At 41.0% G+C, this 27,093-nt stretch overlaps 3 pseudogenes; 1 reads left to right on the top strand and 2 right to left on the bottom strand.

Moving 5' to 3' along the window:
- Positions 1-1,891: 1,891 nt before the first annotated feature.
- LOC134937325 (5S ribosomal RNA) lies at positions 1,892-2,011 on the bottom strand (annotated as a pseudogene).
- A 10,478-nt stretch (positions 2,012-12,489) lies between these two features.
- On the bottom strand, positions 12,490-12,608 carry LOC134937821 (5S ribosomal RNA; annotated as a pseudogene).
- A 7,719-nt stretch (positions 12,609-20,327) lies between these two features.
- Positions 20,328-20,446, top strand: LOC134937125 (5S ribosomal RNA; annotated as a pseudogene).
- The last annotated feature ends 6,647 nt before the right edge of the window (positions 20,447-27,093 follow it).

Below are 27,093 nucleotides of genomic sequence, written 5' to 3'. Positions count from 1 at the left end.
CCTGTGATAGATTATGTCTAATTGGTCCCACAGTATTATTAATCAAATTTTCCATTAGTCGATGGAATGTTTTCAAAGTGGCATTTGTGGACTGTGGATCAAACCTGGAATGGCTTCCAAGCTTTGAGATCCTAGGAGGTAAGGACTGTGTAGAAGGATTCACTGATTGTTTTGCAAAGTATTCTTTCACTTTAAATGAGCGAGACAATTTAAATGTGTCCATGTTCGTACTTGCTAATTGGGGACACCATACCACATCCACATACAGGACAGAGATTAAAAATCAATTGCCTTTAACTTGTACAACACGCTTTGTCATTTTATATATATATATATATATATATATATATATTATATATATATATATATATATATATATATATGAAAGGGGGGGATTAGGGTTTCAGCGACCAACGGTGTCTGATACAATAAGATATAAGTATGAGGAGACTTAATGGATACGTATAAAATAATAGAACATTTATTTATACAATATAAAAACAATTAGTATCAGGGTGGGTTTAAAAGCCGGGAATCTAATACAAAATAAAATAAAAGGACAGCTAAAAAACTACATAAATTGCATGTAATAAAAGACAATAAATAATTAGTTAAATATCGGATAAAAGAGTGCTGCTTATCTTTTAAGTGGAGAGTCAATTGAGGTACACCCAACGCGTTTCGTCACTCAGACTTCATCAAGGGGTATGGGACCACTGAACAGACACTCCTATTTATAGCACATGTAATTAGAAATGGATGATTGTGACATCACTTCCTGTGGGGACTAATATTACTGTTCGGTGTAAATTTTTTAAACATAAGCATAAGCATATGATAGAGAGCAGAGTAGTAACCTCAGTGCACTAAATGAATTGTAAAAACGAGCTGTAGAATGTAAGTTATAGTTAAAGAAAGTCCGGGGACGGGTCCGACGTCACTTCCGCCCCGCTTCCTTTAGCCGAATCTTCTTACTGCGCATGCGCGATTGCGCCACGCTTCCGGTCAGCGGATCAGTGTGTTGATGCTCTAGTCATCGCGTCACTTCCTGTCTCGGGTGGTGTTGACGTCTGTGGCATGTATAGGCTGTGGTGGGTTGTCACTCATCGTAGCGGCCATTTTGTAGAAGTCTTTAAGTATCTACGGCATATTGCAGTGCTAAGTTCCATTATATCTCGTCCGAAATTATCGTCTGGATTAAGTATGGGTTGAGGCAGACTGTCAGTCATTGCGGCGGCCATCTTATTGGAGTCTTTGGTATCCAGGACATATGATAGTGCTGAGTTCAATTGCGGAAACAGCTCGCACATATAAAAATAAAGAAATGCATATATTAGTGTCTCTTTGAATGAATTTTAATAATTATTATACTGTTGTCTAATAGTTTACTTCTGGGAGAACTGGTAATAATCTAGGTGGAATTTGTTACAAAAACGGGATATTTCTACCTATATAGTGGTATGGGTTAATCCTGGAAATAATCCATACAATAATATTTTTATATAGTTCGATCTCATATTGTGGCATATATCAGGATAAGTTGGACCCATTTTGGTCTTAGGTGGGGCATAGTATATTCTAAGGTATCCAACCCGAAAGCGTAGAGAGTAAGAATAATTTAAAAAGAGGTGATGGTGAATAAAGATGTACATTTTAAATAAAAATTATGAGTGCATATTTATTAAATTATGTGGAATAGTGTAGAAAAAGAGGTAGCTAGTGAAGTCATAGTGGTGATAATCAGTCATATATAAGTTATTAGTGATTAAATATAGAGAAAGTGTATCCGTGTATGACTGATATTAGAAATTATAATAATAGACCTCAGTGCTGTGGTGATTTATACACATATACATGTGGTATTATTATTAAAAGCCCGACAAGGCTCGTTCTTTTACAGTACCCAATCTTCGCAAGTGGTTACCCACTTGGTACTGGTTGGGCCCAACACTGCTTAGCTTCCAAGATCGGGCGGGATTGGGCGTGAGGCCAGTGCGGTATGACTGTACCATATGATGAAATTAGTCAGGCACAAATTATTAAAAGTTTTTATTAGGATCATACATATACTATATACAGAGTTTTATATATAGTGATATTTAAATAGAGGAGTGAGTTGTGCTTGGAAAAGGAAGAAGTAGCTTATCTGTGGTCGGAGGATTTTAGAGGGGGGTACTTCTCTCATAAAAATGGGGCGATCTCATATCCCTCGTTGAAGCCCATGGGGTGTGTAGTTTTCAGTTGGAATATCCAGAACATCTCTCTTTGGGAGAGCTTCTTAGCCAAATCTCCACCCCTCTCGCCACTGGTCACGTGTTCGATGGCTTTAAAGGACATCTCTTCCGGATTGGAATTGTGTTTCAATTTGAAGTGTCTGTACAGCAGATGGGTCTCTACTTTGTTTTTGATACTCCGTACATGTTCTTGTATCCTAATTTTCAAGGTTCTTTTTGTTTTACCCACATATTTCTTGTGGCATGTGCATTCTAGTAAGTAGATTACTGATGTGATATTGCAGTTCATGAATTCTTTAATTTTAAATTCTTGAGTGCCGTCCGTATTGCAGAAAGTTTTTCTATTAGGATTGAGGAACTTGCAGATGTTGCAGTGTCCACACTTATAGGATCCAACGCATTTAGGGAGAGAGTTAGGATTTCCCTCTGGTGGGATTTCTCGTAACATGCTAGGTGCGAGGATGTCTTTCAAGTTGCGTGATTTCCGGAAAACAAGTTCTGGTTGGGGTGGAAGAAGGTTTTTTAAGATGGGGTCCATCAAGAGTATGTCCCAGTGGTTTCTTAATGAAGTCCTGATAGTCTGTTCATGACAACTGTAGGTGGTTATGAAGGATAGCGACTCTTTCTTTGCCGTGTTATCCTTGTATGTCAACAAATTCTCTCTCTCCAAGTTTCTCGTCTTCGTGACTGCTTCATCTAGTATGGCTTTCGGATAAAGTTTTTCCTCGAATCTTTTTCTGTATGTTCCAAGTTGTTCCTCACAGTCTTCCTTTTTGTGGCAGTTCCTCTTTATTCTATGGAATTGTGAGTAAGGAATATGGGCCCTCATTCCGAGTTGTTCGCTCGCAAGGCGATTTTAGCAGAGTTGCTCACGCTAAGCCGCCGCCTACTGGGAGTGAATCTTAGCATCTTAAAATTGCGAACGATGTATTCGCAATATTGCGATTACACACCTCGTAGCAGTTTCTGAGTAGCTTCAGACTTACTCGGCATCTGCGATTAGTTCAGTGCTTGTCGTTCCTGGTTTGACGTCACAAACACACCCAGCGTTCGCCCAGACACTCCTCCGTTTCTCCGGCCACTCCTGCGTTTTTTCCGGAAACGGTAGCGTTTTTTCCCACACGCCCATAAAACGGCCTGTTTCCGCCCAGAAACACCCATTTCCTGTCAATCACACTACAAACGCCTGAGCGAAGAAAAAGGCGTGAGTAAAAATCCTAACTTCATAGCAAATTTACTTGGCGCAGTCACAGTGCGGACATTGCGCATGCGCACTAAGCGGAAAATCGCTGCGATGCGAAGATTTTTACCGAGCGAACAATTCGGAATGAGGGCCATTGTTCTTCCATTTTTTAGAGTGATTACTCTTATAGTGAAGGTAACTGTTCCGATCAACATCTTTTATGAAGTTTTTTGTGGACACTACCTCCTCCTCTCCAGTTAAAATCAGGTCCAGAAATTCGATGGCTTCTTTGTTCAAATTGTAGGTAAATGATAAGTTAAAATCATTAATTTGTAGAAGTTTAAAAAAGTCCATAAATGATTCTGCGCTCCCATCCCATATGATCAAGATATCGTCAATATATCTTTTATACATGACGATATATTCCTTAAAGTGCTGTGTAGTGTATATATGCTTCTCCTCCCATTGTCCCATGAATAAATTTGCAAAACTGGGGGCAAAAATGACGCCTTGTATTACTTAAGGAGTGTCTGAATTTGTTGAATTTTTATCATTTTATCATTTTATTTGTTCTACTACTCACACACCTGTGGCGCCATACTTCCACTACCCAATATATATATATATATATATATATATATAGCTAATATTTAGCATAATTGTCTTGTAGAAACTGATCTCTAAGTATTAAATAATCATGCACTCAAAATCTCCTATATAATAAAAAATCTCATATGTATCCAATTTGAGCATCATTTAATTTAATCACACACATTACATAAAATAAAATCTACAATAGTAAAAATAAGCAATGGCTAATAACTATAACTGATCGTTTGATCCTTTTTTTTTTAAATATAGCAGCACCTGTAGGAAATTCAGCGGGTTCACTACGATATGCCGGCGGTCGGGCTCCCGGCGACCAGCATACCGGCGCCGGGAGCCCGACCGCCGGCTTACCGACAGTGTGGCGAGCGCAAATGAGCCCCTTGCGGGCTCGCTGCGCTCGCCACGCTACAGGCACGGTGGCGCGCTACGCGTGCCACACTATTTAACTCTCCCTCCAGGGGGGTCGTGGACCCCCACGAGGGAGAATAAGTGTCGGTATGCCGGCTGTCGGGATCCCGGCGCCGGTATACTGTGCGCCGGGATCCCGTCAGTCGGCATACTGAAGACCACCCAAATTCAGCTGCCCAGAAATTATGACAGCCAGAATCAATGGCTGCTTTGATAGGAAGGGGAAGAAGGGGTCACGCAGTGGGAGATAGGGGCTACCATCTGCCAGGTCCTGGATGCTTCAGTTTCATGGAGGCTTCCTGAATGGGGCAGAGCCAGAGACTGCTGTATTTACACAAAGCCACCTCTCAGAGTTCTGCATCGATGTTTCAACCCCCTGGCCCTTCCCCATGTGTTAGAGCAGCTGATGTTGCTTAACGGGCATGCACACTATTATTATTATTATTATCCTTTCTATGGCGCCACAAGGGTTCCGCAGCGCCCAATTACAGAGTACATATGCACATAATCAAAACAGGAAACCAGTGACTTACAGTTGAAGGCAATATAGGACAAGTACAGGGTAACTAAGCATAACTACAACAGTAAATGACAGAGATAAGTTCCAGGTGGCCAAAAAACTGCGTGATTTGGGCAGTTGAGGATTATTAAAGTAAGAAAAGGATAAGCACATGAGGGAAGAGGGCCCTACTCGTGAGAGCTTACATTCTAAAGGGGAGAGGCAGACAGACAGGGGTGACACAGATGGGGTACATAGAGAGCGTGGAACAGAGGGTTAGGATGAGATTTGGCTGGGTTTGGTAAAGAAATGGGTCTTAAGAGCCCGTTTGAAGTTTTGTAGAGAGGTGGAGAGTCTGAGGGGGAGAGGTAAAGAATTCCAGAGGAAGGGAGCAGCGCGTGAAAAATCTTGGAGATAGGAGTGGGAAGAAGTAATCAGAAGACAGGAGAGTCGGTGTGCATTAGGAGAGCAAAGAGGACGGGTGGGAGAGTAAAGGGAGATTAGGTCAGAGATATAAATGGGAGAGGAGTGGGTGAGTGCTTTGTAAGTGAGTGTGAGAAGTTTGAATTGGATTCTGAAAGGGAAGGGAAGCCAGTGAAGGGCTTGTAGGAGAGGGGAGGTGGATGTAGTGCATTTGTTAAAGAAGATAAGCCGGGCAGCAGCATTGAGGATAGATTGGAGTGGAGAGAGGTAATTGTCAGGGAGGCCAGTCAGGAGGAGATTACGCTAGTCCAGTCTGGAAATAATCAGTGAGTGAATAATGATCTTAGTGGCATCCTGGGTGAGAAAAGGTCTGATCCTGGAAATGTTTTTGAGATGAAAATGACAGGTTTGTGAGAGGTGCTGAATGTGTGGTTTGAAGGAGAGGGAGGAGTCAAGGATTACACCAAGACAGCGTACTTGGGGGCTAGAGGAGATAGTCGTGCCATCAATGGATGAGATTGTGGAAGGTGAGGTTGTGCGGGAGGGTGGGAAGATGATCAGCTCAGTCTTAGACATGTTGAGTTTAAGAAAGCCCTGGGACATCCAGGAAGAGATAGCAGAAAGACAGTTAGAGGTACGAGTGAGGAGAGCCGTGAAGAGATCAGGGGAGGAGAGGTATATTTGAGTGTCATCAGCATAGAGGTGATACTGAAAGTTAAAAGAACTAATGAGTTCACCTAAAGAGGACGTATAGAGATGATTTAAGTGGACGATATGCACAGTAAAGATATTATCATGCATATCGTCAAGTGTGTATGCATGATAACGGTGCACACTCCTGTTGGTCATTATAGTTTATCTTTATCAACTGTGAACAAGCAGTTCAATTCAGGGATGGGAGTGTGTATGGACTTTATTGTTCATTCTGCAGCTGGGGACATTTCAAGGGAAATCTTTATCTTTATTAGATCAAAATCGTCTAGTGTGTACCTGCCTTTACTGTGATGGAGGAGGCTAATGGCTACCAGATATAGTTGTGAAGTAGCACAGCGACCTGTCCTTTTTTTTAGGAATCATTTGCGGTTAACATTCAGCAGTTTTGTCTTGATATCTCCTATATATCAGCCCAGATCTGTGACTCTGTGCCTCATTTCCTAATGATGGGCGGAGCCAGGGGGGGATGCACTAACTTCTAACACTGCGGTATCTGGCTTAACGCATCCTGTGTGTTCTCCTCGGTAATAGGATCACCGCCCGCTGCCCGTCGCTGCCCGTAGTTTTCACCTCACTGTGCTTTCACCTCATCACAGCCGCTGCCACTCAGTCCTGAACTCTTTGTAGCGGTTGATCAGCGCTGCGCTACCCCTGTCAGTCGCGCATGCGCACTTGTCTCTGCTGTGTGCCATAACCAGTGTGCGCATGCGCGACTGACAGGGGGAGCGCAGCGCCGCTACTTGGGACATAATTACAGGGGGGCACATCTACTGAGGGCAAAACTACTGGGGGCACAGCTACTGGAGGCAAAATTACTGGGGGCACAACTACTGAGGGCACATCTACTGGAGGCGAAATTGCTGGGGGCACAACTACTGAGTGCACAGCTACTGGGGCAAAACTACTGGGGGCACAACTACTGGGGGCACAGCTAAAGGGGGCAAAACTACTTGGGACACAGTTACAGGGGGCACAGCTACTGAGGGCACAGATACAGGGGGCAAAACTACTGGGGTACAACTACTGAGGGCACAGTTACTGGGGGCAAATCTACAGGGGTCACAGCTACTGGGAGCAAAACGACAGGGGACATAACTACTGAGGGCACAGCTACAGAGGGCACAACTCTACTGGGGGCACAACTACAGGGTGCATAACTGTGGCCATGCCCCTTCCCTATGAAGCCATGCCCCTATATTTTGATGCACGCCTATGGTATGCACAAACCCTATTTTGTGCATCTCACGCCAGGCATGACACATTGGGTGGATATTTGTTAAGTGTGTATGTACTTACCAATCCTCAGATAGGTCAGCGGCTTAGTACATCTGCCCCTAAAGGGGAGTTGTATTAAACCTTTGAGAGAGACAAAGTGGATAAGTTGCCCATAGCAACTAATCAGTTTCTAGCTTTATTTGATCTAGAACAGTTTATAAAATATCTCTCTCAAAGGTTTGATACCTCTCCGTCTATGTATCAAAGCAGACCTTTGATTCAGGGAAACGTTACAAGAAAGGGAACAGTCCTGGAGGACCAGGTTAAAACTAAGGGAGAGATGTACTAAGCAGTGAAAATAGTGGAGAAGTGAGCCAGTGGGGAAGTTACCCATGGCAACCAATCAGCATTAAATTTAGCATTCTTAACATCTATAATTTGCTTACTATAAAATTATACAGAGCAGGTGATTAGTTGCCACGGGCAACTTCTCCACTGGCTCATTTCTCCACTCTTCACTGCTTAGTACATCTCCTCCTAGATCCTTGGTTACTTTACCAATTAGTTTATATTTGGAGATGCCTGGTACAAAGGCCCAGATTTTATCAAGCCTTGGAGAGTGATAAATTGCACAGTGATAAAGTAACAACCAACCAACCAGCTCCTAACTGCAATGTTACAGGCTGGGTTTGAAAAATAACAGGAGCTGATTGGCTGGTACTTTATCACCGTGAAATTTATCACTCTCCAATGCTTGATAAATCTATGCAAAAATCTCTTATTATTCTCTGGGAAATGGGAAATGCTAGAAGTTTCTCTCAGCACAGACTAACAAAGTTTCTCTCCTGGTGGCCCCAAGTCTACTCCTTTAACAACTTTTATTGATGCTTGTGCAGATGGAAAGTGGAAACTTTACTGCATCTTTGTTAGTGTCGAAGTTCAACTTACCGAAACAGCTTTTAATGTAAATATGATCTCCGGTGTTATTGTATGCCAACATACACATATCTTTAGAACTGTTAATCAGTTCACCTCTAGGCAAGAGCAATATGTAGACTGTAATTATCATGAGCAAATAATCTGCCAAGTGGAAAACAGAATGGAAACAAGCAGAACTAGAAACAATCTGCACAAGTGAATGTAACAAGATGCTGTGACAAAATCATGGGGAAATCAGGGACAAAAATTGCTGAGTTACATGAAGAAAAAAATATAATCTTTAATAAAAAGAATGAAACACTTGTTCAAAGGTGCTGGGAAACAAAACAGAATTGCTGTACTAATAGACGACAGGGCAGGTCTGGGGTGCACACTCCTGGCTTTTTAATTATATATTTCTTTTTATTTTACATTTTACATAGCACTTTATTGCAGGTGCTAATTTTGTGTGGGAAGTTATTATTATTGCAAATGCGCTTTTCCATTGAATGGATCTTATAAAAAAAAGTGTAAGCGAGCTCTGCCAGCCATCATCAGGAAAGCACATCTCTTGGCACACATAAGTAACACAAGTCATATATACTTACATAATTAATTATAATTATTATTATTATTATCATCATCTATTTTCTGTAAAGCACGGACATAGGGGGTCATTCCGAGATGATCGTAGCTGTGCTAAATGTAACACAGCTACGATCATTCACACTGACATGCGGGGGTATGCCCAGGACAGGGCTATCCCGCTCCGCATGTCAGTACCAACCCCCCCCCCCCCCACAGAAGTTCAAAGGCATTGCACAGCGGTGATGCCTTTGGACTTCAAGAGTAGCTCCTGACCAGCGCAGCTTTAGCGTGCTGGCTGGGAGCTACTCATCGCTCCCCGTCCGCAGCGGGTGCGTGTGACGTCATGCAGCCTCTGCGGCCCGCCGCCGTTCCACTCCTCCCCGCCCATCAATCAGGCAGAGGCGATCATAGCTTTCGGCCGTCTTACATGCACCGGTGCACTGTGGTGCCGGCGCATGCGCAGTTCTGACCCGATCGCACCGCTGCAATAAACTGCAGCGTGCGATCGGGTCAGAATGACTCCCATGGTACTCAGAACTGTACAGTACACATTAATGGAATTGTTTGGATATGAACAAATAACTTAGTGTAGGAGAACTATTACATACATACAGAGTTAACAATAGTGCATTGTTTTGTTTTACTTGTCTACCTCATGTACAGCGCTGTGCACAGCATGTGGCACCTAACAAATAACAGAATAATGTAACAATTGTAGCTATTGGTGAAAATACATGTATCTTATGGGCCCTACACTCTTAGCGATTACACTGAAAGATATGAATGATCTCGATCATTAATGAACGAGTTATCCTTCATATCTTTCAGTGTGTATGCACCAATGATGAACGATGCGCGGCCCTGCTCTCCTTCATCTTTGTTGCCGGCTCGTTTATACATGCATGCCAGTATGGACAATCTTGTCCATATTAGCATGCAGGGCTATGGAGCCTGGTGATGGGGGGAGTGAAGAAACTTCACTCCCCCCGTCACCCCCCTTTCCCGCTGCGGTGGTGTACGTCAGCCGTATCGGCCGTCAGGCACCTCGGCCGGCAATCCGCAGGTGTGTAGGGCCCTTTACATTTGGTGATAAAGGTAGTCAGATCATTTCTGGCTCCAGACATTTGATAATAGCAGCTACAGCAGAACATTCCTGGATCTGAGCGGCTGGTAATTACAGGCACTCTGCTAGTTTCTAATACAAATAACAAAATATAATAATTCAGGCACTAAAGGCAACTTAAAAATTGGTATTAAACCTCTAAAATGGAAGTGACAACTCCCCAACAAGACAAAAAGAAAGAACCCACAGTAGATGCAGTGCTGCCAATCTAGAGGTTTGAGTAACTCATACCACAATGGGCTAAGACAGTAGTTCCCAAACTTTTTTGAATCACAATACCCTAACCTAGAGTATCAGAATTGTTTTCATGGCACCCCTTGGCCAAAGGTTTCTCATTGAGAAATTTAGAAAGAAAAATTAATTCAATTGTGTTTATATGTCATTCTTAGGTTCAGTTATGTGGTAAGGGACAATATGTGCTTCTGTTTGTGCACATATTTTATTATTGCTAGCCACCAACACTGGTTTTGTCTATTACATCGACCAGCGGTGATGCTTTTGTACTTCAGGAATAGCTCCCGGCCAGCGCAGCTCCTGTGCAGTGGCTGGGAGCTACTCGTCACTGCCTGGGTTGCAGCGGCTGCGTGTGCCGCCGCAACCCGTCCCCAGCACGGTCTGGCCACGCCAGCGTTGACCGGACCATGCCCCTTAAGCAGCGGCTTAATGCCACCGTCCTGCCCCCTCCTGCCCAGCGACCGCCTCTGCCTGTCAATCAGGCAGAAGCAAACGCTAGCTAGAGACAGCCGTCAGCTGTCTGACATGCACTGGTGCACTGCAGCGCCAGAGCATGTGCAGTTAAGGCCTGATCGCTCTTGTGCAAACATGCACAGCACCGATCAGGTCTGAATTAGCCCCACAGTTTGAGAGCGCGGTACCCCACTGCAGCTACATAAATATAAGAACTTGGACTCCAAAGCCCGTACACCACTGCATTTACATAAATGAAAGCATTGTGACTCTGCGGGCCTTACAGCACTGCATTCACAGAACTGTAAGCACTGTGAGTCCTCAGGCTATGCCCCACTGCACTCACTTAAATTTAAGCGCTGTGACTACGCAGTGGGAGTTGTCATTTATAAAAAAAAAAAGCTTTACATTTTTTTTTACATTTTTTTTACAACTTTTGTGTGCTGTAGGTGCGGTACCCCTCTGTGTTCACATAAATATAAGCACTGTGACTCCTCAGTGTGAGTTGTCATTTGGTGTTGTTTTTTTTTTTTTGTACAACCTGTGTGTGTTCATCAATATGTATCATGATCTGTCGATGGAAATGGCGAAGCAGCAACTAAGTACTAAGGCTGTGGCTGCTTCCAGTCATGATATTACTAGAAAATCTACTGAAGGTAGTCAAGGAGGCAGAAAGTTTAGGAAAGGGCACCTGAAAGGGAATTGAGTTTGAGGATGTTGATGATGCTGAAAGGAAGAACGTTTAGGAAAGGGCACCTGGAAGTGAATTGAGTATGAGGATGTTGATGATGCTTTTTGTGTAAGTCAGGCACCAGTGACAGCAGCTCTTGTCTATGATAAAAAGAAGCCATTGTGATCCCCGGGCATAAACATAGAAACAGACTTTGACAGCAGATAAGAACCGGTCCACTTGGCCCATCTAGTCTTCCCCTTTTTTACCATATTGTAACCTCAAACCCTATTTGATCCTTTGTAAGGATATCCTTATGTCTATCACATGCATGTTTAAATTGCTCTACTGTCTTAGTCTCTACCACCTCTGATGGGAAGCTATTTGACTTATTCACTACCCTTTATGTGAAGTCATTTTTCCTCAAGTTCCCCCTGAACCTACTTCCCTCCAGTTTCTTTGCATGTCCTTGTATTCTAATACTTCTCTTCCTTTGAAGAATGTCTCCCTTTTGTACCTTGTTAAAACCCTTAGGTTTCTATCATGTCCTCCCTTTCCCTTCTCTGCTCTGAACTATACATGCAAAGAGAAGAAAAAAGAAAGACTCTGTGTTGGGGCACGCTTAGAAATTTGAAATAAGTTTATTAAAACTTAACATTTAATTAATAACAAATAAAAGTAATGAGGAGTTTGATACAAAAAAATTGTTCAAGAACACAAAGTAAACATATATATTGACAGAAATCAGGATAAGCCTGATACAAAATTATGGGCACCTGTGGTGAAAAATATACTGAAAAACATAAAAAATTACAAAAAATTAATATTATTAAGGTGCCTGAGTTAATCAAAATTCAAAATTGGAGTAGAGGTAAATGATATGTACATATAATCACCGCAGTGATAATTGTGGGTAAGCACCTAGTCTAAAACCTCATGAGAATAGATGAGAGGCACAAAGGTTCATAATTGAAATGTCAAATGACTGAGGGTAATCACCTGGTAGAGATTCTGTTTGCTAAAAGGCTAGATCCTTATAGATAACAAAGCATTTAAGATAAAAGTATGATTATTAAAGATACAAAAGAGCATTGATAAATAAGCCTAAAGGCAAAGCCAATTGTAGATAAATAGAAGGTTTGCGGGAAAGTTGGATAAGGAATAGGTAAGTTTCAGAAGTTGCTCTAACACTTCTGCTGTTTGTGATCAGAGGTCACAATCTTACTGCACCTGATATTCCCAAGAGGTCACCCTACTAGGTACTGATCAGGCTTATCAGCGCTTAGCTTCCAAGGTCCGATGAGATTGGGCGTTGCTGCTGAAATATGGCAGTAATAAACACTAGGACACAAATGAGAGAGTGTAATGAGTAGTGAGCAACAAGGTACTTCTGCTGTCCAGTTTCTAGCGCAGATTCTCTGTTGCTGTGAGCATTGCAGAGAGTGGTCTCGCATCTGGATGAGAGGGTACTAAAAATAGAAGTGAGATATGCTCAGAATAGGGAGGAAACCCTGCCTTCTGCTGTCCACTGTCTTATATAGATATATAGCGGACAGTGGATGAGAGAGGTGGGTTAGGCTTACCTATTGAAAAAAAGGGTGGTGGGAAAATTAGAAGAAGGAGAAGAAATGGTAATGTGGTGAGATCACAAATTAACAAAAAATTAAGTAAATTATGAAATAAAACAATCATGAAATCAACGATTAATTGGAAAAAGGAAAGTAAACACAGGCTGCATGGTAAAGGCTTACCAAAATGGGTATAAGACCCTGTTTATGCAGAAAGGATTCTGCAAAAAAGTATTACATTTAAAAGGAAATACCAGAAAATGGTTTAGAACAATAATTAAGGATCAAAAATAGCAAACATGGAAAAAAAAAACAATATTGATTATATATCAGTATCAGTTAAATAACTGGAGTCCAAATGGGCACATACAATACCAGGGAGTCCCAAAAGTGATCTGAGCTAGAAAGAGTTCAGCATCACTGAGCACAGACGGACCGTTTCACCAGGGTGGCTTGTTCACTGTGTCAGGGCATATGGAAAAAGCTGCTGTATTTAAGGCAGAGGAGGGAGGAAACTGGGAGGGCTTAACATCACTAGGGATTCCGATTGGTGGAAGTCCATAGTGACATCACCCTCATTTTAAATAGGGAATTGTGCTGATGAAAAAAAGGGAAACATCAAAGACATCAAAAACAGCAGAAGGCTGGCGAATGTTCTTACACCTGAAAGTGTAAATATAAAGTCATGAGGAGGTGGCTGCCGTATGAATAGTTCATTGAGATGTTCTGTATATCGGGATCCCGCGATCGCGTCAGACCGGAAGTGTCGTTCTTGGCCGGAAGTCATGTGGTCGCGTGCGTTCCGGAGTTTGCGTTTCAACTGGACGTCAGGCCGGAAGTAAAGTCATCCGTTTATGCTATGAGGCTGGAGTTGCTAGGTAACCGTTGTTAGATGGCCGGATATACGGAAAAAAGGTTTTATCACGGCTGGAAGTGTTGCAATGCATTCGTGCACTGTTAGTAGCTCATCTTATTGCCATAGTATGCATTAGTGTGGTGGATCTTCATGGCTTGGGTCACATAGGAAACACTGAAAAAATATAAAAATAATAATAATAATAATAATAATAATAATAATAATAATGATAAATAAATAAATAAATGGAAATATTGGATCTCCTAAAAACCGGGAGAGGGGAGAGAGACAAAGTGGTTAGTTAGAGTATTGGTTGCGGATGACACACTTATCGAGTACCACAGTCGATTTGTAAACTCCCCTATGGTATATAACCCATTTCCATAATAGCAAGGAGAGTGGGCTTCCCTGGGTGCGACTTCTAACCATCAGAAGACAAAAACTCCAAATGCTTCCATATGCAGTTCATATATATACATCATATCATGGATGCAGGTAAGTAAAGAGAAATCTGTATGTTTACGATCCCAATAGCCTATGCATAGGACTTAGGTCTCCATTATGAGGGACCCAGCTCCAACAGGATGATACGCACTTTGTTGTTTGTGTAGAATTACCACGTGCCTCACAACATCATTCACAGAGTCAAAAGATTCAATAAGTTTAAAAATTCCTATGCATAATATAATCAATTAAAGATATGGGATTGAAAAATATCATAAATCATTGATTTCAAAACAAATTTCATACCAATCAATATCCCTTATATGAAAGCAGGAAGATGATACAACACATTGATCATGCTTGAATTTTATAACCGTGTGAAGTTTATACATGCTTTGCAACACATCAAAAAGGACTGATTGTCATCCCAGTGTGGAGTTTGTATGTGCTTCCAATCACAAAACTCGATCAAATGTATCCAGAAGTGAAAGTGTCACCCCAGTGTGGAGTTTGTATATGCTTCAAACCACAAAAATTGAATGTGCAGTCACTTACTCTCAAGAGATGATAATAACCCCCTATGGGAGTTAATGCACAATTTTGAATATCCTTTATCAATATTATATGTACAGCATAAAAAATAATAATAATTGTCCTCAAATCACAGCTGGAAATAAATGACCTGTATCTTTCTCCATAAAGAATACCCTTTAATTGAAAAAGTGCATCAATAGAGACCACTTCATAGATGAATTTCCTTGATTGGAAATGGAAAGATACCGAGGTATAGGAAGGTGCAGACCTTCTGCTGTCTCAAACATCTGCATATAGCATCGAATGTCAGGATGAGAGGGGTCTGCCTCCTTCACCGCGGTATTGAAATAGGAGAAATAGAGGTACCTACTTCTGCTTTTCCAATGTTGCTGCTCAGAACCCTCTGTTACTACAGCATTGCAGAGTAGCCCGGCTGCTGGAATGAGAGAGTGTGTACATGGAAAGGAAATCACACAGTTATCCAATGGAGATAAAGGAGAGGCTAGTACCAAAGTACTTGAAGGGTTAAACCCTCTGCTTTCCCCATATCTGCTATCAGCATCGAATATTGGGATGAGAGGGGTCCATTCCCTTCACCTTGGTATGAAACAAGACAAGTAGAGGTCTCAATTCTGCTTTTCCAAAATTGCTGCTCTGTTATTATAATAAGTCATGAAGAAAAAACAAAAAAACCCTTGTCGTGTTTGATTTGTGAGATTAGATGTGCGGAGTCCCCAATAGGGAGAGCGGGAGAGGGTTTGTGGTAGGACTGAATAACCTGATGATATAAAAAGTGATTTGTTACATAAATGAATTAAAGTGTGGGAGTGGAAGTGAGAATAATGCTTAAGGTTTGGGAACTGTGTGTAAAGAGAAGAAAGGGTAATAAGTGGGTGTGTGTAAGGCCGAGATTTTAAGGAAGTTGAGGGATAATGGTGATACTAGCAGGGTGTGACACATAGGGAAAAGAGGGAGGGAGGTGAGGGAGAGGGATGCAAAGGAAGAGAGAAAGTGATTAAATGTTATGAGAAGGGAAAAGGTGGACACCCACCACCTTTTGGTTACCCTCGATGTTGAATCTTTATACACTAGCATCAATCACCAGGTGGGCATACAAGCTGTGCAGTACTTCCTCGGTATGGCCGATAACAGCGATTTTCACAATTTTCTGATTGAACTTCTGGAATTTGTACTCACTCGCAACTATTTCACCTTCAATGACCACTTTTTCCTTCAGATCCGGGGCACTGCTATGGGTGCCGCTTGTGCCCCTACTTACGCCAACCTTTATTTAGGCTGGTGGGAAAGAGAAATTGTCATGCACCCTGATAATGACAAATTCACTCAACATATCTTAGCTTGGTGGCGTTACATAGACGACATTATCCTGATCTGGGAAGGTGATGAGAAATTACTACTATCCTTTATTGCAGCATTAAACTGCAACAATATCAATCTCAAGCTTACATACCACATTAGCACCAATCAAGTATCCTTTCTGGATCTCAATATATACAAAACTCCGGATGGCCTCATACAAACCGAACTGTATCGAAAGACCACAGCCACCAATAGCCTTCTCCATCAAACCAGTTCTCATTTTCCACCTACCATCACCAATATCCCCAAAGGGGAGTTTTTGCGCCTTAAAAGGAACTGCTCAGATCCCAATACCTTCAGATTGAAGAGCAATGAACTCACCTCAAGACTACTGGAACGAGGCTACAGCCATCGCTCTATCAAAAGAGCCAGATGGCACTGCAATCAAATACCGAGGGATACCTTGATTTTCCCTAACAAGGAAAGTACGAATTCATCCACACAAAACAATACTCTAAGATTTGTGGGCACTTTGTGTAAGGAGTGGAAATTGATTAAAGAATCTATTGACAAACATTGGTCAATTCTACACTTGGATGAGGATCTTTCTAAGACTATTGGACAGAAGGTATCCATGAGCTGGAGACGTTCCAGAAATCTCAAGGACAGACTAACGAGTAGCCACTATACCAAGAATCCAAAGAAAATCACCACTCTCAAAGGCTCTTTTCCTTGCGGAAATTGTAAAGTATGTTCTCATATGACCAAAATGTCCACTATACGGGACCGTTATAACAACCTACTAACCATCGAACAATTTATCAACTGTAATGCCATTGGAGTCGTGTACTGCATTTACTGCAGTTGCAACATGAAATACGTGGGCATCACTACAAGGGCCCTAAAACAACGTATTTTAGAACATGTTGGATCTGTGAGGAATGCCTCAACTGATCTCTCAAAACACAAAAAATTGACCTCAGTCGCACGCCACTTCCATCACCACCATGGGGGTAACCCGAATGATTTGAAAGCTTTCGGACTAGAGAAAATCAGCTTGGGAATTCGTGGTGGCGACCTCATGAAAGAGCTTTTGAGACATGAATCCGAATGGACTTTCAAATTGGATTGCCTAGCACCCAAGGGCATGAATGAATACATAAATTACACGGCTTTTCTTTAAATAATTTTCCAATTCTCAACACACCTCCTCACTGCATAACACACATATCACCACCTTTTCCCTTCTCATAACATTTAATCACTTTCTCTCTTCCTTTGCATCCCTCTCCCTCACCTCCCTCCCTCTTTTCCCTATGTGTCACACCCTGCTAGTATCACCATTATCCCTCAACTTCCTTAAAATCTCGGCCTTACACACACCCACTTATTACCCTTTCTTCTCTTTACACACAGTTCCCAAACCTTAAGCATTATTCTCACTTCCACTCCCACACTTTAATTCATTTATGTAACAAATCACTTTTTATATCATCAGGTTATTCAGTCCTACCACAAACCCTCTCCCGCTCTCCCTATTGAGGACTCCGCACATCTAATCTCACAAATCAAACACGACAAGGGTTTTTTTGTTTTTTCTTCATGACTTATTATAACAGAGCAGCAATTTTGGAAAAGCAGAATTGAGACCTCTACTTGTCTTGTTTCATACCAAGGTGAAGGGAATGGACCCCTCTCATCCCAATATTCGATGCTGATAGCAGATATGGGGAAAGCAGAGGGTTCAACCCTTCAAGTACTTTGGTACTAGCCTCTCCTTTATCTCCATTGGATAACTGTGTGATTTCCTTTCCATGTACACACTCTCTCATTCCAGCAGCCGGGCTACTCTGCAATGCTGTAGTAACAGAGGGTTCTGAGCAGCAACATTGGAAAAGCAGAAGTAGGTACCTCTATTTCTCCTATTTCAATACCACGGTGAAGGAGGCAGACCCCTCTCATCCTGACATTCGATGCTATATGCAGATGTTTGAGACAGCAGAAGGTCTGCACCTTCCTATACCTCGGTATCTTTCCATTTCCAATCAAGGAAATTCATCTATGAAGTGGTCTCTATTGATGCACTTTTTCAATTAAAGGGTATTCTTTATGGAGAAAGATACAGGACATTTATTTCCAGCTGTGATTTGAGGACAATTATTATTATTTTTTATGCTGTACATATAATATTGATATAGGATATTCAAAATTGTGCATTAACTACCATAGGGGGTTATTATCATCTCTTGAGAGTAAGTGACTGCATATTCAATTTTTGTGGTTTGAAGCATATACAAACTCCACACTGGGATGACACTTTCACTTCTGGATACATTTGAACGAGTTTTGTGATTTGAAGCACATACAAACTCCACACTGGGATGACAATCAGTCCTTTTTGATGTGTTGCAAAGCATGTATAAACTTCACACGGTTATAAAATTCAAGCATGATCAATGTGTTGTATCATCTTCCTGCTTTCATATAAGGGATATTGATTGGTATGAAATTTGTTTTGAAATCAATGATTTATGATATTTTTCAATCCCATATCTTTAATTGATTATATTATGCATAGGAATTTTTAAACTTATTGAATCTTTTGACTCTGTGAATGATGTTGTGAGGCACGTGGTAATTCTACACAAACAACAAAGTGCGTATCATCCTGTTGGAGCTGGGTCCCTCATAATGGAGACCTAAGTCCTATGCATAGGCTATTGGGATCGTAAACATACAGATTTCTCTTTACTTACCTGCATCCATGATATGATGTATATATATGAACTGCATATGGAAGCATTTGGAGTTTTTGTCATCTGATGGTTAGAAGTCGCACCCAGGGAAGCCCACTCTCCTTGCTATTATGGAAATGGGTTATATACCATAGGGGAGTTTACAAATCGACTGTGGTACTCGATAAGTGTGTCATCCGCAACCAATACTCTAACTAACCACTTTGTCTCTCTCCCCTCTCCCGGTTTTTAGGAGATCCAATATTTCCATTTATTTATTTATTTATCATTATTATTATTATTATTATTATTATTATTATTTTTATATTTTTTCAGTGTTTCCTATGTGACCCAAGCCATGAAGATCCACCACACTAATGCATACTATGGCAATAAGATGAGCTACTAACAGTGCACGAATGCATTGCAACACTTCCAGCCGTGATAAAACCTTTTTTCCGTATATCCGGCCATCTAACAACGGTTACCTAGCAACTCCAGCCTCATAGCATAAACGGATGACTTTACTTCCGGCCTGACGTCCAGTTGAAACGCAAACTCCGGAACGCACGCGACCACATGACTTCCGGCCAAGAACGACACTTCCGGTCTGACGCGATCGCGGGATCCCGATATACAGAACATCTCAATGAACTATTCATACGGCAGCCACCTCCTCATGACTTTATATTTACACTTTCAGGTGTAAGAACATTCGCCAGCCTTCTGCTGTTTTTGATGTCTTTGATGTTTCCCTTTTTTTCATCAGCACAATTCCCTATTTAAAATGAGGGTGATGTCACTATGGACTTCCACCAATCGGAATCCCTAGTGATGTTAAGCCCTCCCAGTTTCCTCCCTCCTCTGCCTTAAATACAGCAGCTTTTTCCTTATGCCCTGACACAGTGAACAAGCCACCCTGGTGAAACGGTCCGTCTGTGCTCAGTGATGCTGAACTCTTTCTAGCTCAGATCACTTTTGGGACTCCCTGGTATTGTATGTGCCCATTTGGACTCCAGTTATTTAACTGATACTGATATATAATCAATATTGTTTTTTTTTTTTCCATGTTTGCTATTTTTGATCCTTAATTATTGTTCTAAACCATTTTCTGGTATTTCCTTTTAAATGTAATACTTTTTTGCAGAATCCTTTCTGCATAAACAGGGCCTTATACCCATTTTGGTAAGCCTTTACCATGCAGCCTGTGTTTACTTTCCTTTTTCCAATTAATCGTTGATTTCATGATTGTTTTATTTCATAATTTACTTAATTTTTTGTTAATTTGTGATCTCACCACATTACCATTTCTTCTCCTTCTTCTAATTTTCCCACCACCCTTTTTTTCAATAGGTAAGCCTAACCCACCTCTCTCATCCACTGTCCGCTATATATCTATATAAGACAGTGGACAGCAGAAGGCAGGGTTTCCTCCCTATTCTGAGCATATCTCACTTCTATTTTTAGTACCCTCTCATCCAGATGCGAGACCACTCTCTGCAATGCTCACAGCAACAGAGAATCTGCGCTAGAAACTGGACAGCAGAAGTACCTTGTTGCTCACTACTCATTACACTCTCTCATTTGTGTCCTAGTGTTTATTACTGCCATATTTCAGCAGCAACGCCCAATCTCATCCGACCTTGGAAGCTAAGCGCTGATAAGCCTGATCAGTACCTAGTAGGGTGACCTCTTGGGAATATCAGGTGCAGTAAGATTGTGACCTCTGATCACAAACAGCAGAAGTGTTAGAGCAACTTCTGAAACTTACCTATTCCTTATCCAACTTTCCCGCAAACCTTCTATTTATCTACAATTGGCTTTGCCTTTAGGCTTATTTATCAATGCTCTTTTGTATCTTTAATAATCATACTTTTATCTTAAATGCTTTGTTATCTATAAGGATCTAGCCTTTTAGCAAACAGAATCTCTACCAGGTGATTACCCTCAGTCATTTGACATTTCAATTATGAACCTTTGTGCCTCTCATCTATTCTCATGAGGTTTTAGACTAGGTGCTTACCCACAATTATCACTGCGGTGATTATATGTACATATCATTTACCTCTACTCCAATTTTGAATTTTGATTAACTCAGGCACCTTAATAATATTAATTTTTTGTAATTTTTTATGTTTTTCAGTATATTTTTCACCACAGGTGCCCATAATTTTGTATCAGGCTTATCCTGATTTCTGTCAATATATATGTTTACTTTGTGTTCTTGAACAATTTTTTTGTATCAAACTCCTCATTACTTTTATTCGTTATTAATTAAATGTTAAGTTTTAATAAACTTATTTCAAATTTCTAAGCGTGCCCCAACACAGAGTCTTTCTTTTTTCTTCTCTTTGCTTAACCATTACTGACTCTGGGAGCACCACCAACTCAAATAATTATTTAGATGTCTTCATTAAGAATCTTTAAATTTAAACTTAGTATCGTTGGTCATTCCCTGAACAGTTTTCTACAATCTGTGTATTAATCTATGTTCATCATTACCACATTTTTCCTGTGCGGAACCAAACCAAATTTCTGTTAACTCTGAACTATACATGTTAAGCAGGGACGTGCTTATATTATTTTAATCATTTTTGCAGGTAATTTGGGTTTGGGAGGAACCAATAGTGGTGTCTCCCATTGTCAAAGGAAAGGGGCAGAAACAAGCGATGGGGCCATGCCGCGGGCTGTAAAAGCCCATTGAAAATACATTGGGAAGTGGTACTTCTAGAAGTGCCTCGTTGACACAGGGACGTGCATTCAACCCATGAAAGCACACCCCTGTCAGTGAGGAAGGTGTGATTGGGTAGCACAGCCATCACTGTATCTGCTGTCATCACTGGGTAGGTAGGGGCGTGACAGAGAAAATGGGCCCCTGTCCGTTCGGGGCCCTATAGCAGCTGCACTCCCTGCACCTTTGGTAGCTACACCCTTGAGTGCCGGCATGGTGGGGCAGGCTTGCTGAAACCTGTGGGCTGCCTGTAAAGAACAATATTATTATACCATGTATCCCACACCCACTGCCACCAGGGGTGATGTTTTTGGGGTCCTCACTTTCTGAGGAATTCCAGCTGGTTTGGGGGGTGTTTAATGTGATGACAGGGGGACTCCACACTGCGTGTCTCCCCTGCTATGGCATAATACCCTGGCCGGTTCAGTCCAGTGCTGGTTTTAGTGATATAAGTGATGATTTAGTGATTTCTTTTGGGGGTGGGGGCTAGCAGCCAGTGCCTCCCCAGCCACTGACCTCACCGCACGTCAGTAAGTTTTGTGATGTAGGCCATGCACCATTTTAGCTTTCCTTCTATCCACCGTCTCCTTCTGAAGATATGGCCTCCAGAACTGAACATAGTATTCTAAATGAGGCCATACCAATGACATATGCAGTTGCATTATGACTTCTCTCTTTCTGTTGCTGATTCCTCTCCCTATGTAACCATGCAACTGACTAGCCTTCGTCATTGCTTTTCTACATTGCTTACCTGCCTTTAAGTCACCTCAAATAGTGACTCCTAAATCCCTTTCCTCCTCAGTAGTTTCCAATATAGTGCCATTAATACGATATATGTAGCCTTCGGATTTTTGAGACCCAAGCGCATGATTTAGCATTTTTTGGCATTAAACTATAATTGCCATGTTCTTGACCATTCCTCTAGTCTACCTAGATCACCAATCATTTGTTTTACCACTCCTGGTGTGTCTACCCTGTTGCATACCTTTGTGTCATTTGCAAAAACGCATACTTTCCCTTTAATGCCATTTGCAATGTCACCAATAATGATATTAAAAAGCACAGTCCTCTGGAATTATTCCTGTAGCTAGTTACTGTTATATGTGCTGCTGCAGCTCTGTTTTGTCTGCTTATTTGCAGCTCTGTTCTGTCTGCTTAATTGCTGTAGCAGCTGCATGAGATTAGTGATCTTTGAAGGCTTGGCTGCAGGAGGATGTTGATTGGCTTCTGTTCCCTTTATCTCCTGAACCTGCCTTGCACTGCTTGCTGATCATAGAGCTGTGTTGCAGCTGAAGCTTTTGTCCCAGTCCTGTTGGAACACTGCTTCCATTTTTTCATAGCTACAGCTCTGCAGAATCCTTGTTTGTTTGTCCCTGCAATCTATCCATTGTTTGTGTCCCTGTTTCATATGCTGTTTGTAGGAGTTCATTGTATAGTTCCTGCTTCTTGTGAGAAACTGCCAGTCCTGTGAGCTCTCGGCTAAAGTATCTTTGCCAGACCCAGTCCTGTCTGGTTCCTGTCTGCCTTATTCTTCCACACAATACTTGTGTCTTTGTCTTGTTTGTATATTTGGTCTTTCTGCTTCCTATCCATTATCATTTTATTTGCATACAGCTGCTTCACACATAACCACCACATTTGTCTCTGTTACCACAGTCCCATTCCACTAAAGTCTCTCTCTCAGGCCTCTTTAACCATGTACATAGTCACAGCCCTATTAGTCTGTCCTCCGACCAATTCCTGATCTCAGTCTTTCTCTGTCCTTGTCTGATCTTTTCCTAGCAGTAATATTGCTCCTTTGTATTTGATACTGCAGTTGCCAGGAGTAACATCCACTGGCCTGGAGCATTCTGGGTTATTAGTGTATCTGTTCTGCTTTCCCTGCCTGAACTCTATTGTCATGCACTTCTGTTGTTGCCAGTAGCGACTACTGCTGGTTCAGAGCATTCCTTGTTTTTATGTACCCGTTGATTTATGTTCCTTGCCTGTCTTTTCAATTAGTTTACCCTGTCTCTCCAGACTACTTCCTCGTGCTATTACCATTGGTGCGCCACTCTTTCTGTTTCTCTCAATACCTAGGTATCTCGTTAGTACCTTTACCCTGTTACTAATCTTTATTATTAATTCACTGTTCTCTTGTCTCATTCCTGTCTTCTTGTTTTCTTGGTCTTGTCTTTGTTGTCTTTTCTAACGGCATTGATTCAGGTCACTCGAGGGTTAAGTTCATACTACCGCCAGTGGCTTAAGTCCTTGTGGGCATCCCAGTACCGGTAGGCGCATAAAGCCTTATGGTAAAAGCAGTTCTTATAGGCTAAAAGACCTGCTGGTGAGTTCTATGAGTCTCAACCCCAGGTAGAACCTAAGTTGCATTCATACAGTCCTGCAAAGAACATCAGTTACATTCATAAAAGTTACTAATTACTAATTTGCAACACATTTTTAAATAAAACCAAAACAGAGTGGCTGGCTCACATCTCTAGACGTAGGGTGGCCAGGAAACATTATGCCACATTGTATCCCCAATTTACATTATAAAGTGTACCCAGTTCATGTTTTGCCAAACTACAGTGCCCTCAACTCATTATGCCCTGCTATAGTGCCTCCACTTCATAATGTGCCCCATTACAGAGCCCTCGCTCATACTGTATTATATAACATTATAATGCATTTTTATTGATCTGTACACTTTTATTCAATCCTAAAGTGATTTTCGGACTCATTCTCTAACAATGGGGTATATTTACTAAAAATCGTATTTTCCCGTTTGAGGTCAAAGTTCAATCACGAATGACATCGAAAGTGTAAATTTGCAACTTTTTGAATTTAGTACGACTAGTTTACTAAGCTGCCGTATTCTGATTTTCGGTTTTACCGATGTCGATGTCATTCGTTTTTTTTGGCAGTGTTTTACGTGAGTGACTTGTAAAACACTGCCGACTTTAATACAATGAATCTCGGCCGGATCTGAGAGATCCGTGCTGGGCTTCATTGTGCACCTTTTATAAAAAAAAAAAAATCAGTGTTAAAATCACAAAAAAAATTGCGTGGGGTCCCCCCTCCTAAGCCAAACCAGCCTCGGGCTCTTTGAGCCGGTCCTGGTTGCAAAAATATGGGGGAAAAAATGATAGAGGTTCCCCCATATTTAAACAACCAGCACCGGGCTCTGCGCCTGGTCCTGGTTCCAAAAATACGGGGGACGTATTTTTGGAACCAGGACCAGGCGCAGAGCCCGGTGCTGGTTGTTTAAATATGGGGGAACCTCTATCATTTCCCCCCCCATATTTTTGCAACCAGGGCCGGCTCAAAGAGCCCGAGGCTGGTTTTGCTTAGGAGGGGGGACCCCACGCATTTTTTTTTAAAGAAAATAACACTTTCCCATCCCCTTCCCACTGATAAACATGCACGAATCTCATGGATCCGTGCATGCCTATCCAAACACGGGATAAAAAAGCAGGTCTGTTTTTTTTTTAGCACTTTTTCACGAATTGTATTTCAGCACGGCAGTGTTTGGCTATTGTCGGCAGTGTTTGTGATTTGCACTTTTTAGTAAATTACCGATTTCTACCAAATTGCAGGCGTATTTGACCGATGGTGTATTGATTCGTGATTTTTTCCTAGGACTTCCAAAATATTACGAATGCCCTCATCACTGCCGAGATTTTTGCTTAGTAAATTACCGAAATGACACTTTGAAGAAAAAACGGCATCTCGGTCAAAATCGGGACCTTAGTAAATATACCCCAATGTATTTAGGTACACACTCTGCGTTGAACCATATCAAGACAAGGCACAGATATCTTATTTTTAGGTGTAAGTGTTGATATTCCTTAAATCTCTAATTGGGCACATGCCTTTAACTTATTTTCTAGCAATATATTTAGTTGCCTACTTTGCGCTGAACCACAGCAAGATAGAGAAGACACAAATATACCTATTTTTAGGAGTGATTGTTGATCTTCCCTAATTCTGTAATTGGGTCCACACCTTTAACAAATGACTAACACAAACACTGACAAAGAGGAAGCATGAAAAGTGTCATTTTCTTGGGGCTTAGGACGATAAATGGGTCCATAAGTCGGTTAACTTCCGAGGTCTATGTGTAAAACAGTTTAGCTATTGATGTGTATATAGAGAAGTAAAATGTTTAAGTCTCATTTTGGGAAGTCAGACTGCATTTATTAAAAGGTCTCACGTCACCTCTGGGTACACAGATTTCAGTAATGTAGACTTCTCGGAAGGGCTTAGTTTCCAAGGTGTCTGGCATAAGAGTCACATATAACACGTCTCAAGGTCAGGAGGGTCATTGTTTATATCCCTTGCCCTGGAAAAGTACTACAAGGACACAGCCGTAGCATGTAATTTCTCCTCTTTGAACAGGTTAAATTAGAGGGGTAATGATATGCTGGAATGAGGGGTGACATTAAACTGTAAACAGTTCATAAACCACTCCTGCAATGCAAGATATTGACCTGTGCAATTCAAAATGTATCCTTCCTGCAGACGTAAAATTTATTTTTTAAATAACACTCAAAATAATATTTTAAATATGGTTATGTGGCGTAATTGATGTTTTATAATAGAGCTTGGAAAAATAATATCATTATTATGACCGAAGGCTATTCTTATAAAGAAGACTACAAAACAGTGACAATTCTAAGAAAAAAATGAATATATTATTATTGTTTAGCTACAACTCCCACCATGCTCTATTTATTTGTAGGATGGATCCAATAATCCTACAATATTATGTGGCTTCTGATTACCCATGTCTGCATAGCTAGTATGTAGGTACTTTTAATGTCAATTGTTAATTTCTAAAATGTTGCTGCAGTGTTGTTGAAGTAGCATACTGTTTACCTACTCCTATAATTATTATTATTATTATTATTATTATTATTATTATAATTCTTCATAATAATAATAATAATAATAATAATAATAATAATAATAATAATAATAAAATAAATAATAATAATAATATTTAGAAATAATAATAATAATAATAATGATAGAACTTAGAAATAATAATAATAATAATAATAATAATAATAATAATAATAATAATAATAATAATAACAACAACAACACTTCATTTTTACAAAATCCTAACAAACTTCTCTAGAGTATAGAACAGTTCATTAATTTGGGCTGTTTAAAATTAAATAAATTTATATTTTCTCTCGTTGGGGCTAATTCGACCTTGATGCAGTCGTCTTTTGCCCCAGTTGTGCCTGCGGCTTTATGCTAAATACTAGTATAAGTCCTTCCCTGGTGTACATCCTTGCAGACTTAGAAACCCAATGTGGGCATCTTTAGATGCTACATTCCCTGCTTTGTGTATCTTTAGATGCAACCATCAGTCATGCTAGGTGCAGAATCTCCATCAGGATATGGCCTCCAGTTTAAAGGTACTAAGGGGGGAATTCAATTGCGAGTTTGCAAAAGGCTTTAAAACCATACACTTTGCCTATAAATCTGCACATTTTGCCTTCATGCTCACACCCAAGATTTGCACAATTCAATTAGTAATGACAATTTGTACCAGTTTTTATTTTTATTTTGTCTGATAAACAAACTGGGAAAATAGCATGAAAAAGTCCGGAGACCTTCCTAGACCCCCCAAACAGAATCATA

The sequence above is a fragment of the Pseudophryne corroboree genome, chromosome 6, assembly GCF_028390025.1.
Source record: "Pseudophryne corroboree isolate aPseCor3 chromosome 6, aPseCor3.hap2, whole genome shotgun sequence".
Lineage (NCBI taxonomy): Eukaryota > Metazoa > Chordata > Amphibia > Anura > Myobatrachidae > Pseudophryne > Pseudophryne corroboree.
Note: the sequence above shows the minus strand (reverse complement) of the source record. Positions and strands in the feature narration are given on the sequence as shown.